The sequence below is a fragment of the Microplitis demolitor genome, chromosome 10 (genome assembly GCF_026212275.2).
Source record: "Microplitis demolitor isolate Queensland-Clemson2020A chromosome 10, iyMicDemo2.1a, whole genome shotgun sequence".
Lineage (NCBI taxonomy): Eukaryota > Metazoa > Arthropoda > Insecta > Hymenoptera > Braconidae > Microplitis > Microplitis demolitor.
This window is the reverse complement of record NC_068554.1, coordinates 15,388,835-15,405,500: the sequence shown is the minus strand read 5'-3', so window position 1 is coordinate 15,405,500 and position 16,666 is coordinate 15,388,835. Positions and strand designations below refer to the sequence as shown.

Here is a 16,666-nt window from a genome sequence, read left to right as displayed (position 1 = left end):
TTATAAAAAAGTGATCCTTTATATTTATGCACAATATTTCATATTGATTAAAATTATTTTTATTTAACAAAAAATCAATCTAATTTATGACAATATTTCATTACTTATACTCATTTTATATTACCGTCGAGATCAATAACTATTGGATATTTTGTTTTATTTAAATTAGTATCTTCTCAATTATATGTTAATTTGTATTACTTGAAGAAGAGTGATCTTCATTATGAATCTTTATCAAGTTAAATATCAATTGTATCATTTAAAGGAGAAGATAAAGCTGATCTCATATGGAATATGAAACGTTTATATATTTTATATTATTGTGATATATTTTATATATTTTTCATCAGACATATCAATTTCTATTAGGATAGAGATAAATAATTAGATCTACTTAGATCTAGCGAATTAAATCAAATATGATCTGAGCAGATCTAAGAGTGTTTTTCATTTACCTTGATCTGTTCAGATCCAAGCAGATCTATTCTGATCAGAGTAGATCTAATTTGATCTAAGCAGATCTGGCCAAAATGCAGATCTGTTCAGATCTGAAACATCAGATCTAATTTGATCTGAATAGATCTAAATTTTTTCCCCGGGTTTTAAATAATTTAAAATATTGAGGTTTTGTGCTTTTGAAATTTGTTGATATTTTCTTTCACCGTACTTAGAAAGTTACAAACAGCAACCGTTCGCGTGTAGCACATGAGTAGTTACGGCGCTGCACCAGAATGAGTCATGAGCAGCACACGATCAGCTACGGTGTTGCACCTGAACCAGTCGCGTCTAGCACCGTACTCAGTCTGGTGCACCACCCGAACAGCAACAACGGAAGCACCATAATCAGTCGTGTGCAGAACAATGTGTACACATGAATCAGTATTGTTCTGCACACAACTGATTACGGTGCTGCCGTTTGGGTGCTGCACCAGACTGAGTCCGGTGCTAGACACGACTGGTTCGGGTACGCACCAGAACCAGTCGTGTGCTTGCCCTTATTTTTTGTTGCGTAACAAAAGGGTAACTTAATGTAGAAAACATATTCTTCCTTATTTTGTTGAGCATCGTGAATTAGCATTGATTCAGTATTTAATTGATATGGAAACAGCTCACATCTTGGGTTTTAATGAACTTTCTCTTTTATTGCTTTTCTTATATCATTAAAATTTTGGTGTTGTCATTTTAATATTAGTTATTTGTTGATCATAAGTGAGGATATTGTTATCAATAAGTTACTAGTTTACTGTATTTATATCAGAGATTATCAGAGTTCTTTAGAAATAAACAACGTAATTATGAAGTTCATAAATTTAATTTTCGTAAGTTAATGAAAATTAAGATTGCTATTGCATCTAATTCGATAGATTAGAGCTTTGACTACAATTTTTCACTTTTCATAACTCAATAGTTTTCTAATCATTTAGGCCAAAAGCTGAACAGCATAAAATGAATTTTTTATATTTTCTGTTTTTTGAAAGTCAAAAATTATTAACTAGCTCATAGCCATTCAATGATATATAAAGCATAAAGATGATATGAAATAATACGGAATAATCTCTGATCTCTTGATCTGATGACCTCTAAAAATAAATAAATAATAATTTCTTTATTTGCATAATCGGCAATAATTTAATCATTTGGCTGTTGAAATATTATTAGTTTCCGCTATTGATAAAGAAAATAATCCTCTAAAATTCAATATATTCGAAGTTAATGAATATACGTTGATCGGTAAGCCATTAAAATTGTAACAAAAGATCAGAGAATATTTTTTCTCTATAGATACATCGAAAAATTTAATTTTTTTCAAATAATTACTTAATTTTTGCAGAGACGAAAATTCATTATGTCAAAAATAATTACATTACTACTAATTATCTCATTTATTGGCGTGTTTGTTAGTTTTGTTGAAGGGTGCCAAGGCGGTTGGGTAAGTAATTATTATAACAAATGCTTATTGAAAAAATAAAAAAAAAAGAATGAATAAAGTAAGTTTTTTTTCCAACTTTTAAATGTAACTGATTTAATTTTGAAAAGAACCACAAATAAATTTTAACTTAATTCAGGAAAGTATATGTGAATTAAAAAATGGTTTTCCTGAGAAAAATTTTTAAGTCTGAGCTAATATTTATGGACTATAGATATTTATTTATAACTCTCAGAAAAGAGCGAAAATTAAATATTTGGTTGTTATTTTCCAGTCCCACAATTTTTTGAATTCAAAATTTACGTATTCACGGGCGGATATTGTTTTCCGTAATAATCGAATTTCCCTGACAATGTTTTTCTACAATGGAATAAACAAATTTCGTATTTATTTTTTTTTTCTATCAGTAAAACTGAAAAAATTTCAACTTAGGAAGGTTCAAGCCAAACTAGTGAGTCGAAGCAGTGTTTGAATTTTTTTGTTTGCTAAATTCTCCTAAAAGTTATCAAAATTAATTATAGCCCAGTCAACAAGTTCGAGAACATGAAAAATAATGTTAAAGCTCTTAAAACTATGAGCGATAGCTCATTCGATTTGGAATGACGTCTTGAAAATGTATCTCGAGGATTTTTTAGCTCACGAAAAATTGCAATTGTTATTAACAAATTAAGGGAAAAAATGGCAATCAGTTTTTCGTCAATAACTCAAAACTTATTAACGTTTTTGAAATTTGGAAAAAGATCCTTAAAGTGGATATTAAGTTGTCTGCATTTTTTAAATCAAAAGTTAAATAATAAAATGTTTAATATTAAATTATCAACTATAGCTACAAAAAATGATTATAAGTTTAGTACGCATAATGTCTTTTTAAAATATTTAAGTCTATTATTTGCATATTTTATAGTTTTATGAAATAAGCCTGACAGCTGCACATTTTTTCTTATTCATTTTATTTTTAATCTCTTAGACTTATAATTTTTTCGTTTTCCCAATATTTTATTTCACAAATGTTTTTGAATGACCCCTGGAACAATAACCTGGTTTTCCCAATCTTTTTAAAGTAAGCTAAAATGTAAACTTAAAATTTATCTTTAAGCATTTCTTTACTACTTCATAAAAATATTTTTATATATTTGTCAAATAGGCCATTGTTCATTAAGTCGAATGGTTTTTTGCCTAGTTTTAATCTTTTAAAAGTAAAACTTGTAATCTTCTGTGTTTATGACCCGACGACCTTGCTCAGGTACCTCTATCTCTCGGTCCCGACATTTCACCCCTACGTCACGCCTAACTGAGTCCTGCCCCTCATGGGAGGTCCTCAGTTCCTACTTTCCGAATTATTCTCCAATCACTTTCCTTCATGTCCTTCAATTTCGTCTACTACTCTAAAATTCATCCCCTCCCGGCTTGTTTTTCTAACTTAGTAAGTTTGTGCAATTTATCTCATAAGTTAGTGTTAAGAACAACATTTGTAACAGGGTAATTTTAATAAACATGAATAATTAAATTAAGTTGAATTTGAATTTCGTTTCCGCCAATGACTGGCCGATGACCTCGTAAGTTACGAGTAGTGTTGCGACTAGTCACCGGGTGTCGCATGGATCACTAAGGCCCGTCCGTTCGTCATTTCCTTAGTCTAAGAAAGTGGGAATAGGTTTCCGGAGAAGTGAACGGGAGTGAAATGATATAATGGACTGCGGAACGAAAAAGAGTCAGAGAGAGTTGTCGAGACGACGAGAACACCAGGCGGAAAATCATCATCCGGGTAAATATACATATATGTCCTTTCACGCTTCACGTGGAACGAGGCGATTCATTAATTTATATTTTACTGTTCAATAAATTATTAGGCCTTTAGGCCGATAATCACAATAATCAATAACAACAAAAATATTAATGCGTACTGTTCCTTGACAGATTTTGATAAAATAACCTCACGAGGAAGAGACGAGAGAGAAAGCGGAAGAATAGTCCGAGAAGCAACCCAGCCGCCACGAGAAAAATTTATAATCAACAAAACCTTCCTCAGCGTGTCGAAGTTTCTCAAGGTAAATTTTATAATTAATTGAGGCCTCTAATTTAATTATCAGAGGGCTGAATTAATTATAAATTAATTACTAAACATCTTTCTGCTGGTTACGTAAATTAAATTGGTATCTTAAGGCCCGTCGGCCAGTTTAACCACGCTTCTCGACATTTCCGTAAAATCTTTGCCGTATACTCGTTGTTCTGTCGAAACTCAAAATTTATTCTATTCGAGGCCTCTCGGCTGGAATAAAATAAATTTTTCCGCGTAAATTATTCCATAATTAAATTCAATAACTTAATATAAATATCCAAGGCCTGTCGGCCGCTCTAGGCAAAGTTGTCCGCGTGTAAGATCGTAAAATAAGGCCTTGCGACGCCAACTCACCGGCCGAATATTCTAGTCAATTTTAGACGTAATTCTAATCGTAAAATTAGTCATAAAATATTTATAAAATAATGTTAAAATAATTAAAATTATAAAATCAAAAGTAAAAAGCTAGAAAATTACTATAAAATTGTCTCGAGTAAAGCTTAAGAATTGATTATTTTGTCAGTAAATTAAGTTGAGTGTTAAAATACATAATGAAAATAATTATTAGTAAATTAAGGAAATAAAATATATAAATTTTGGAATTGGATATTGAAGGAAAATTGCCAGTGAAAATTAATTAGTTAATAATTAAATTAAAACCAGAATTAATTAATTAACAAATATAATTGAATTAAATAAGACAGTGAAAATTAATAAATGAATTAATTAGATCAGTGAAAATAAATAAGAATTAAATAATTGTGAAATTTATATTGGAACTTTTATTAGTGAAATTTTTGTATTAGGAAATCAAGTTTTGTAATTGAGTAAAAGAAACTGATGTCATGAAATAGTTAGAGTTCAAAGTAAATTCAATTAGTGTAAAAGAAAACTGTGTCTGTGATTTAGGTCCGGTGGACATGTTAAGTTAGTTTAAATTATTATACATCCAGGGGATGTTTTTAAATTGAAATCAAGGCTTACCGTCCAGGGGACGAGTTAATAAAATAGGTTAAGGTTAATGTCCAGGGGGCAATCTTAAGGTTTACCGCCCAGGGGACGAGGTATATTTAAGTGGGTGTGTGGGTGTGGAAATCCGTCCAGGGGACGAGGAAAATTTAGTTTGTCATAAGAAACCGTCCAGGGGACGAGGAAATTAGTTTGTCATAAGAATCTTAGATTGTCATAAGTATATTAGTTTGCCATAAGGATAATTATTGTCACAAGGTAATGAAATAAAGCAAGGTGCTTAAATTAAATAAAATTTGAATTAACATTATTTCAGCCTACTCTACGATTCCTCTTCTCACTCACAAATTATTACGAACGACCCTGAGTAATAAATTAATTTAATTTAATTAAAGTAAAATCCTCCAACATCCGGTTCTGGAAGGCCGAGTCCATCTTCCAGTGGCGCTCTAATATTCGACTATAATACTAGGTGCGACCAGACTTGGCAAGATTAGTCTCTCTGTCATACATTGTAGAAGCAACTGCGCTTCAATTTCTTGTTCATCAGTTTAAAATAAATTTGTGTCTTAGCATTCAATACATCGTAGTGCAATTTACTTATTGCATGAACACTACACTTTATATATTGTTATATTTATAGACAATATATAATCATCTCCCGTAACAAAACAGTTACAGGGCAAAACATGGTCCTTCGAGCCGGATATTTTAAAATTAATTAAATATATCCGTATTTAGCTAAAAGTTTTAACGTGAAGCTGTAATTCATCAGTGATCATCGTAGTTAAAATTTATAAAAGTGAGTGCATGTGTATAATCTTTAACACCGTGCCACCGAATCAGTGCAACCTCGCACATCATCAAGCAGAAGCATCTACTCCAGCTCAACCAGCGGCATCTCATTTCCAGTATTCATCGGATGCTGAATATCTACTACAGCGAACATCATCATCGCACTATCGAGGAAGATAAAAGTAAGTCATTTGGACCTCCAAATTTAATCCTACTTGTCTTTCCAATTATCCATTTTATATATATATCACTTCTATTTCGTGGTCAATCGTAAATAACTAAATCGTGCGTCAATCAAATAATAATCTTAGCAATTTACCTTTATCTATGCTCAATGAAAATAATTCATTTTGATTGGCATTTTGAATTTTTAAATTCAGCACTTAAAATCATAAAAGGTGCATACGCATAAATCAGCAGCGTTAATATTTTTAATAAGCTCTCTAGCAGTAATATCTCAATAAAGTATTAAAAATGACTGAGGAGCAAACTAAAGTGTGTAAAGCGAAGCGCGGAAATGCCAAGCGATCTCTTACCAATTTTGAAAACTTCTTAGGACGTTTTGATCCTTCAAAAGACTTTCCCGCTCTCGAAATACGGTTTAAAAAAATGAAAACAGTTCGGGCAACATTTGAAGGGCTTCAATCAGATCTTGAGTCAGCAATTGGAGAATCTGAAGAACTCAGTGCATATCGTACTGAGTTCGAGGAGCAATATTACTCTATATATTCAACTGCCTCAAATCTTTTAGCTAGTCGCACAACAAACGAACCGCAATCACCTACTCTTTCTAATAACCTTATCTCCCATGAATCCACCCGTCAAAATCTTGCGTTATCTTCCGTTTCCGGGCAGCAAGTGGAACATCCGCACCGCGAAGCTAACTCGCATATCAATCCAACGCCTCCACCAGCAACGGTGTCGGCAACACTAACTGCGTTACCAACAACAGCTCAACCTATTTTTCAGACACCTTCAAATTCATATTGTAATTCAAACCTTCCTACCATAACTTTACCTACTTTTCATGGTTCTATTGATACTTGGCTAGAGTTTCTCAAGCTCATTTTATTACTGAAAGCATAGCAAAGTCCCTAAACCTAGAGCGCAGGACGGTCAATATTTTAGTATCTGGTCTCGATGATATATCAACAAACGTTAATCAGTCAACTTCTGCAACTATAAAATCTCGTCACAATCAATTTCAAAGAAACGTTGAGTTTCTAATTGTACCTCAAATAAGCACGACCATGCCTTCCATTCAAATTAACCAATCTTCACTGGAAATTCCTAAAAATATTTCATTAGCTGACCCAGATTTCTTTAAACCATCTGAAATTGACGCTCTTATTGGTGTCAAACTATTCTATAAGCTTCTCAGCATAGGCCAGATGGCATTAAAGGGTCAGCCAGATGCGGTTCTTCAAAAAACTCAGTTAGGATGGATCGTAGCAGGTGAAATAAAAAAATCACGTTGCCACTAAACATATAAGTTGTCATCTGGGGCTGCATACATTGTCATCTGATTCTGGTATTAGCCGCTTCTGGGAGATTGAAGAAATTCCATTATCAAGGATCCTGTCTCCGGAAGAGAAAGCGTGTGAGGAACATTATTCACGTCACACTACTCGGGATGAATCAGTTCGATATATGGTACGGCTTCTCTTTAATGAAAAAACAAAGGATCTTGGGGAATCACATGCTATTGCGCTACGGAGATTTTATTCATTGGAAAGGCGATTCCAGAAAGATCCAGAACTTCAGCGTGAATACTCAGCCTTTTTAAATGAATATCAAAAACTGGGCCATATGTCTCGGCTTTCAGGTCAAGACGAAACCTCGGCTGGCTTTTATCTACCTCATCACGCGGTGATAAAGGAAGACAGTTTAACTACGAAAATTCGAGTCGTGTTCGACGGCTCTGCAAAGACGTCAACCGGCGTCTCACTAAATGATACTCTTATGGTTGGTCCTAAGTTGCAGGATGATTTATTTTTCATCTTAACTCATTATCGGTCTCATCTCTATGTGCTCACGGCTGATATGGAAAAAATGTACAGACAAATTCGCGTACATCCTGAAGACGCCGTCTACCAGAAAATTCTCTATCGAGAAAGCGTTCATGCTCCAATTGACACGTACATTCTTGAAACTGTCACCTATGGGACAGCATCTGCCTCTCATCTGGCCATTCGGTCTGTACAGCAATTAGCGGAAGATGAAGGTCATCTCTATCGTCTTGCATCTATAGCCCTGAAAAGAGACTTTTATGTTGATGATCTTCTCACCGGGGCCAACACTCTACCTGAAGCGGAAAAATTACGTGATCAGCTACGCGCCTTAGTTAAAAGGGGTGGTTTTCAGCTCCGTAAGTCGGCGTCAAATTATCCATCGCTCGTATCTGATGGCTCTGAGCATCCAGAAAATACTCACATGGCTCTGGATCCCGAATCTACAATCAAAACTCTGGGACTTTATTGGAATGCACAGGATGATACCCTCTTTTATAACGTCACTCCAATGAATTTAAACAATCTTACTAAACGAATCATCTTGTCTCAAATCGCAAAACTATTTGACCCTTTAGGCCTATTGGGGCCAGTCATAGTATATGCAAAAATAATAATCCAGCTATGTTGGAAAGCAGGAATTACGTGGGACGAATCAGTGCCTCAAATTATTCACGAGATGTGGTCTGCAAATCAAGCTCAACTACCTATGCTGGAAAAATTGCGATTTCCTCGCTGTCTTGTTGCTCCAGATTCGCACAGCATCTAAATTCATGGATTTTGTGATGCCAGCGAGAAGGCATATGGGACTTGTCTTTATCTGCGCTGAGTAAATCCAAATGGAGTCGCACACGTACAACTAATATGCTCCAAATCCAGAGTCTCTCCAGTAAGCCTGGTCAGCTTGCCCCGCTTGGAGCTATGTAGCGCGTATTTACTTGCAAATTTGTATAACACCGTTTATGAGGCGTTTGCAGCAAAAGTTACGGACGTATATCTGTGGTCTGACTCCACGATCGCATTACATTGGATTAAAACTGCTCCACATCGACTTAAAACATTTGTAGCTAATCGTGTGGCTGGAATTCAGCGATTGACTGAAAATTGTCATTGGCGGCATCTGTTCTCTCAAGACAATCCTGCGGACCTGGTATCACGTGGACAATTACCCTCCGAATTTGTCACGAGCTCTATCTGGTCTCATGGCCCTTCCTGGCTGGTACAAGGCCAAGATAGTTGGCCAGAAGGCGCATTGTCTGAAATTACAATACCTGAACTCAAACCTGAGCTAAACAATTTGAGTAATTGCTTAACTCTCAAAATACAAGGATTCCACTTGCTGAAACGTTATAGCTCTCTTCGTAAATTGCAGAGGGTGGTGTCTTACTTGTTGCGGTTCACGTGCAACACAAAGTACAAAAATCTGAGCCATTCAGGCCCTTTGAGTCCTTCCGAGATTTCTACTGCCCACAACCACATCATAAGGCTCACACAATCCTCATCATTTTCCCGAGAAATCAATTGTTTGAAAAGAAATGATTCTCTGCCCGAATCCAGCAAGTTAATTCCTTTAACTCCATACTTGGATGATACAGAAATCTTAAGGGTTGGTGGCCGCCTTCAGCGTTTTTCTTTGCCCGTAGATCAGTGCCATCCCATCCTTTTGCCTGCACATCATCACATCACTCATCTCATAATACGCGAGGAGCATATACGCCTCATGCACGCTGGTGCCCAAGCGACTTTATATTCAATTCGCCAAACTTATTGGCCGTTAGACGCACGAAACACCATAAGAAAAATAATTCATAAGTGCCTGCCCTGTTTTCGTGCAAAACCTCGTCTAGCTGATCACGATCCTGGTCTCTTGCCTGAATATCGCGTCACAGCTGCGCGATCTTTCCTTAAAACCGGAGTAGATTATTGCGGTCCGTTATATATAAAAGAAAGACGACTTCGTAATCGCAGCAAACTCAAGGTCTATGTGGCCATCTATGTATGCATGTCCACGAAGGCTGTACACCTAGAGCTGGTTTCCGATCTTACCACGGAAGCTTTTCTCGCCAGCCTCAAGCGCCTGTTTTCTAGAAGGGGAAAGTCTATTGAAATTTTTTCCGATAATGCAACCAATTTTGTAGGTGCTGACCGAGAGTTACAATCACTATTCGAATCAGCTGAGCACCATACTCTCCTTAAACAGTATCTCGGTACTGAAGGGATTGCTTGGCATTTTATACCTCCCAGATCTCCTCATTTTGGAGGGCTCTGGGAAGCCACGGTCAAATCATTTAAAAGACATTTAATTCGAACTGTTGGAGATACCTTATTGACATACGAGCAGTTAGAGACATATATAATCGAAATAGAAGCGATATTAAACTTTCGTCCTTTATCCCCTCTGTCCTCTGATCCCAATGATCTTTTACCACTGACCGCTGGTCACTTCCTTACCGGTGGTCCATTGACTGGCTATCCGGAGATCGACTTCTCCAGCACTCCATCCAATAGCCTGTCTGCCTGGCAGCATGCACAAAAATTAAAGCAGCACTTTTGGGAACGCTGGCATAAAGAGTATTTGAACAACGTAATCAGCTCACATCACCGATCTGGAAATGACAGTCAACTGAAGATGGGAATGTTGGTGATGATCCTCGAGGACAACCTATTACCCCTGGCCTGGTCCATAGGCAGAATTACTGCCATTCATCCAGGAGAAGATGGCATCGTACGTGTGGTAACTTTGAAGACTAAGAATGGCGAGTACAAGCGTTGTACTAAGAAGTTATGCCCTTTGCCTCCGGAGTAAAACTTTCATCCTATCTCATTGAACTAGGATCGTTCAAAGGCGGCGGCATGTTTAGTTGTCTGCATTTTTTAAATCAAAAGTTAAATAATAAAATTTTTAATATTAAATTATCAACTATAGCTACAAAAAATGATTATAAGTTTAGTACGCATAATGTCTTTTTAAAATATTTAAGTCTATTATTTGCATATTTTATAGTTTTATGAAATAAGCCTGACAGCTGCACATTTTTTCTTATCTATTTTATTTTTAATCTCTTAGACTTATAATTTTTTCGTTTTCCCAATATTTTATTTTACAAATGTTTTTGAATGACCCCTGGAACAATAACCTGGTTTTCCCAATCTTTTTAAAGTAAGCTAAAATGTAAACTTAAAATTTATCTTTAGGCATTTCTTTACTACTTCATAAAAATATTTTTATATATTTGTCAAATAGGCCATTGTTCATTAAGTCGAATGGTTTTTTGCCTAGTTTTAATCTTTTAAAAGTAAAACTTGTAATCTTCTGTGTTTATGACCCGACGACCTTGCTCAGGTACCTCTATCTCTCGGTCCCGACATTTCACTCCTACGTCACGCCTAACTGAGTCCTGCCCTTCATGGGAGGTCCTCAGTTCCTACTTTCCTAATTATTCTCCAATCACTTTCCTTCATGTCCTTCAATTTCATCTACTACTTTAAAATTCATCCCCTCCCGGCTTGTTTTTCTAACTTAGTAAGTTTGTACAATTTATCTCATAAGTTAGTGTTAAGAACAACATTGTAGAATCAACTGCGCTTTAATTTCTTGTTCATCAATTTAAAATAAATTTGTGTCTTAGCATTCAATACATCGTAGTGCAATTTACTTATTGCATGAGCACTACACTTTATATATTGTTATATTTATAGACAATATATAATCATCTCCCGTAACAAAACAGTTACGGGGCAAAACAGTGGAGGCAATTTCCAATGAAAAAAGTCCTGATTCTTCGAACTCTAATTCTAATATTTATTATTATAATTCAACGCCAAAAAGAGCGTTCCGCACGGCCGTTACGGTATATGGGGGCATTACCGCTAAAGACAGGTTACCCTCATAAAATAATTTTTTTATAGTAACAAATATAAATTTAAAAATTGAAATAAATTATGGTATCATCAAGACACTTGAAAAAATAAATCCCCATTAAAAAAAAATTTTGAAGTCAATTTTTTAAGTAGTTGGACTATTGTTAATTGACTAATTTTTTTCTCATCCCCGTTTACATAAATGACGACACAAAAGCTTAAATAATATATTTATAAATTTTTGGCTTCATTGAGTCTTTCTTATATATATTTACTTAATATCTTCACATCTTATATACTTAACATGATCACGCGATGAAAGTTCATTAAAGTTTATTATTTTGTTTACAATAATCTTTTAAAGTTAACCAAAAATAAAAAATCCGAAGAATGTTATTAAAAGAATTTTTTTAACAAACATTATGTTATTGCTGTTTTTGCAAGCATTATTTATCAAGATATTGTTTATAAACAAATAGACCTTGACAATCAAAATCGATTCATTCGTTCAAAAGTTATAGGTATTTACATACGTACATACACACACTCGAACATCATCTTGAAATTAGTCAGAATAGCTTCCTAGAACCTCAAAACGTGAAGATCTCTTAGAAATTCGATTTTCGAAAATCGGACCGAAACCAATAACTTCCCGAATTTTTGAAAATTTGCAATTTTCTTAGCGGGAACTTGAATAAAACCGAAATTCTACTGTTTGAACTTAGCACCATGTAAAAATAATCGCTGTAGAGAATTTTATTATAAAAGATATTCTCATGTAGTAATTACCGGAACGATGTGAAAATAATCTTCTGTATAGTTGTTGTGATGTAAAAATTTATCTGTAGGGTTGATTCGTGTAGGGAAAAACTTTGTAAAGTTTTATAATATAGAGTAAAGATATAAAGATATAAAGATATAAAATAGAATAAAGTACTTATTTATATAAATACTAAGTTTAAAATCTTAAAGTTGGAAAATCTTTTTTTACATTGGATCCTATTGAACCTCCTTAAAAATTAAAAATTAAATAGTAAGTAAAAAAATGAAATCTTTTTTTTTTTTAGTGCCATCCGAAACAAGGTTATGGGTGTTGTCAAGGACATGAATGTTCCTCATATATGCTTCAAGGAACATGCATGACTGAAGAGGAGGTACGAAAGCACGAACAAGCAAGTCTCATCATTCAACTCGGAAAAAAATAGAAATTTAACATGATACAATCAAACAGTACTTTTATTACATTGTTTTTTGGAATAATTTGTTCAGCTTCAAATAATTTTTGTGCGGAAAAAATTGTAATCTCAACTGAAAATTAAATAGCTAATCCTATCAATATTCTATCAAAAAATCCAGCTTAGATTTTTATCGGGGTTTCCACATGGCGTTTCGCATAGATTCTCATATCGTTTACGATCCCAGTTAATGCATTGACGTAAATTTCACGTCACAATAACGTTACGCCATGTCATCGCTTACGTAAGATATTAGTCACGAAAGAGTCAAGCGTGACTTATTGTTTCCCACTTATTTACGTAAGATTGTTATGTAAGATTAATGACGTAACCATGATGTAAATATGATATTTGTATGAAATTAGTGACGTCAATATAACATACAGGTAGGTAATGTCAAAATTACCAGCCCGGAAAAATATTATACACACCTCGGGAAGTAAATAAGAAAGCCTCAGATCACATGTGATCTGAGACATTTCATACTTTACTTCCCTAGATGTGTAATATACTATTTCCGGTCAGAAAAAATTCAATTAATATGTGCATGTGTTGACTTTTTTGTCCTCCGCGATAAAATTACAAATAACCGTAACTATTACCTAGCAACGATTTATGACAACGTGATTAAATCAAGATTTTAATTAAAATCATTAACAATAATAATTTTATTATTTCATATAAACAATTCCATCTAAATATTTCAATATAAATATTTTTAAAATAAAGAATATCAAATTAATTTAGTTTCAATAATGAGTTCTTCTGACGAATTTCCTGATGTTGATAGTGACTCTATTTATCAATCTATCAGAAATATTGAAAATGAAGCTAAAGATATTGTGAAAAATTTATTACTTAGTAAATCTGCTGTTAAATGTAATTTATGTAACGAAGAACTTATTAAGTGGATGGATATCAATAAAACTAAATCTTTCTCGGAAGAAGTGCTTCGCGTATATTTTATCGAGTTATCTGAAGAATTAAAACCTTCGATTCTTTGTAGTCGTTGGTCCATGTTGAAAACTGTTATTAAACTCAATCAGGAAATAAATATCGATCAATATCAAAAATTGAAACAGTTCATGAAGAATAAATCTAAAGGATTCAAATCTAAAAAAGCTCAAGTATTTTCATTGGCTCAAGTAAAAACATTCATTGACCAAGGTCCAGACCACGTTTAATTAACATTAAAGTTAAATATACAGTATACATATTTATTTACAATTTTTTTTACTATTTACAAAAAATTATAATTACTAATTGATATATTTTATGTAGGTTATTGCAATCCTTGGTGTTTCTGGGGCTCTGAGAACAGCTGAGTTCTGCAATCTGACAACGACCGATATTGCAGACATTGTCTCCCAATATATTGCAACTGTGTGAGAGACTAAAAATTACTATCTACGATCCTTTATTATTGGAGCAGATTTGTATGAGAAAGTAGAGCAATACACAGTTTTAAGACCAAGTAATGCTGGTACTGATCAATTTTTCTTATACTATCCACACCGAAAATGTACGCGTCAGTCGCTTGGTAAGAATAAGACCAGCGAAGTACCAAAGACTATGGCGTTATTTTTAAATTTGCCAAATCCTGAACGTTACACCGGGAACAGTTTCCGACGAACGTCAGCAACTTTGTTTGAGAATTCCGGTGCTAACTTACCCGATGTTACAGCTCACGGTGGATAGAGATCCAGCACTGTTTCTGAAAGTTATATAGAAAATTCATTGGGGATTAAAACACGGATTTTCGGAAGAATTACTGACTCAAAGAAACCAGCCACATCAACTGTAAATTCTGACTCAACGATTCCATCTCCAACTGTTGTTACCCATACAAAGTCGCCGTTAATGGAAAAAATGTCGTAGATCGTCCGATGCCTGACTACCGTCACTCGGCCAAGCATTGGCAATTAGTAATGGCCCAAGCATGGTTAATTACCAACAGCCGTTTGATATTTTAAACGACGCTGCCGAAGGCTGGCCAATGAATGGCTACTTATGACTGGCCGATTATCGTTTCGCAACGTTAGGATACTGTTAGTGAATTAGTGGTCCATGACTTTGTTATATAAAAAAATCTACTAATCAATTATTAATTATACAAATAACTTATTATTATAGTTTTCTTTAATTAATAATTATTTTTTTTTGGATTCAAATTAATTTTTAATTAATAATATATTTTAATTTTCCGATTAAAGTTATTTACAACTAACAGTTAAAATATTTTTTAGTTCGTTATTATTTGCAACCAACAACCTGTTATATCCGGCTTGCCGTATATTTAAAGGAGCCTCTTTGCCGCGCTCGCTGTAAAGTGCAGCGTTAACAATTTTAGGGATAGCAACCTCGGCCAGCACCTCGTTGCACGTCGTGAACGTTTCCTCCAATCAGGAAATTACACTTGTCTGTATTCTAAATTCATCCAATTATGCATTCTAAATTATTCCCTCCAGAACCGCAAACCGAGATGATAAAAACAACGAACACCATGGTGCAGCAGCCTATGACGCTTCAGAAGTTAATGTATCTTCCTTGCTGGCCCGCGTGAGTTCTAAACCGTGTTACGTTTAGGCAACCCTTTTTCTATTTTCTATTTCTCTTAAACCGATTAGTTTCATTTTCATTCATAAAATCTAACCAGTCAAGTATCCTATAAAATCCCACGGGAAGATCGTCTCGATATTGCACTCGAGGAGGCGTGGCAAGTTGCTTGTTACCGTTAAAATTTCGATTCCAAATTGTCTTTTCAAAAATATACTTTCTTATTCGAAAATCACCTCACGGGAAGTGATTTTTATAATAATTGTTAAGTGTGAAAATAGCGATTGTCGTCCGAGTGAATTGCTGGAGTCGGAGATTCAGACCGAACTCATATGAGCTAAAGACTCAATAAATTTAAAGTGTAAAAGCCATAATTAAGTCTAATAGTTAAGTGTAAATCCAAGAGATTTAAGTTAAAGAAAGAACTTTAGTGTTAAGAACAATATAACATCTTGTGAACTGAGTACGGCGAGCCCATAGGGAAATATTTCAATAAACCTCTATCATTGGGAAAACCGGCATATTAGATTATTTCTAATATTAAGAACCCCATCCTTTTTCCCTGGACCAAATCATCTTTCGACCAGAGACCAACAGAAGCCGTTCACGAGAGTTGCAGTCCAAAAACCAATTTGCCAGTAAGCAGCGAACAACGAAAGGTAAGTGGAATTATCAATTTCACTAACTTATTGCATCCAAATTCTGCATCGAAACTATTGAGAGGCCCCCACGGGGTTTATCGTTCGAGTTCCCACAATAAAAATAAAACCTAGAGCTAATCCTCTAGGAAAATCACCCTGTTTGCCCGGTGCCTCCCACTTGAGGCCCACGCGACCATTCCCAATAAATTAATTATTATTAATTAATTAAATCCGGACATAACAAACCGCAATTTTATAACTTTATTTATAAAAATTAATTTAATAAAAAAATAATACATACATTTTTATAATAAATGTTATTTTTAATAATGGTGGTAGAGCAAGATAATTCAACTGGGTTCTTGATAAATAATTAATTTAATTTAATAAGTTTTATTTTTAAAAATTATGTAATTATAATAAAATAGTACGAAATTCTTATTTTTTTTTTCTAAATAATCAAAAATAATAATTAAATTGCTCTTGATGTTTTATAAAATCGAGTGGTTGTAGTAGAATGAATATGTAGATCTTTCAAAAGTGTCATTTCAATATTAGCAGTTTCGTCCAGTAGCCATCGTTCGGACCCAGTAATCAGAAGGACGGCAGTTCGC

At 34.3% G+C, this 16,666-nt stretch overlaps 1 long non-coding RNA gene across 1 annotated transcript; it reads left to right on the top strand.

The window, feature by feature from the left end:
• The first annotated feature begins 1,678 nt into the window (after window positions 1-1,678).
• On the top strand, window positions 1,679-12,939 carry LOC106693487 (uncharacterized). The gene is made up of 3 exons (XR_001345161.2): window positions 1,679-1,731; window positions 1,832-1,930; window positions 12,688-12,939. It is a non-coding gene; the product is annotated as an uncharacterized LOC106693487 (long non-coding RNA).
• Window positions 12,940-16,666: the final 3,727 nt, after the last annotated feature.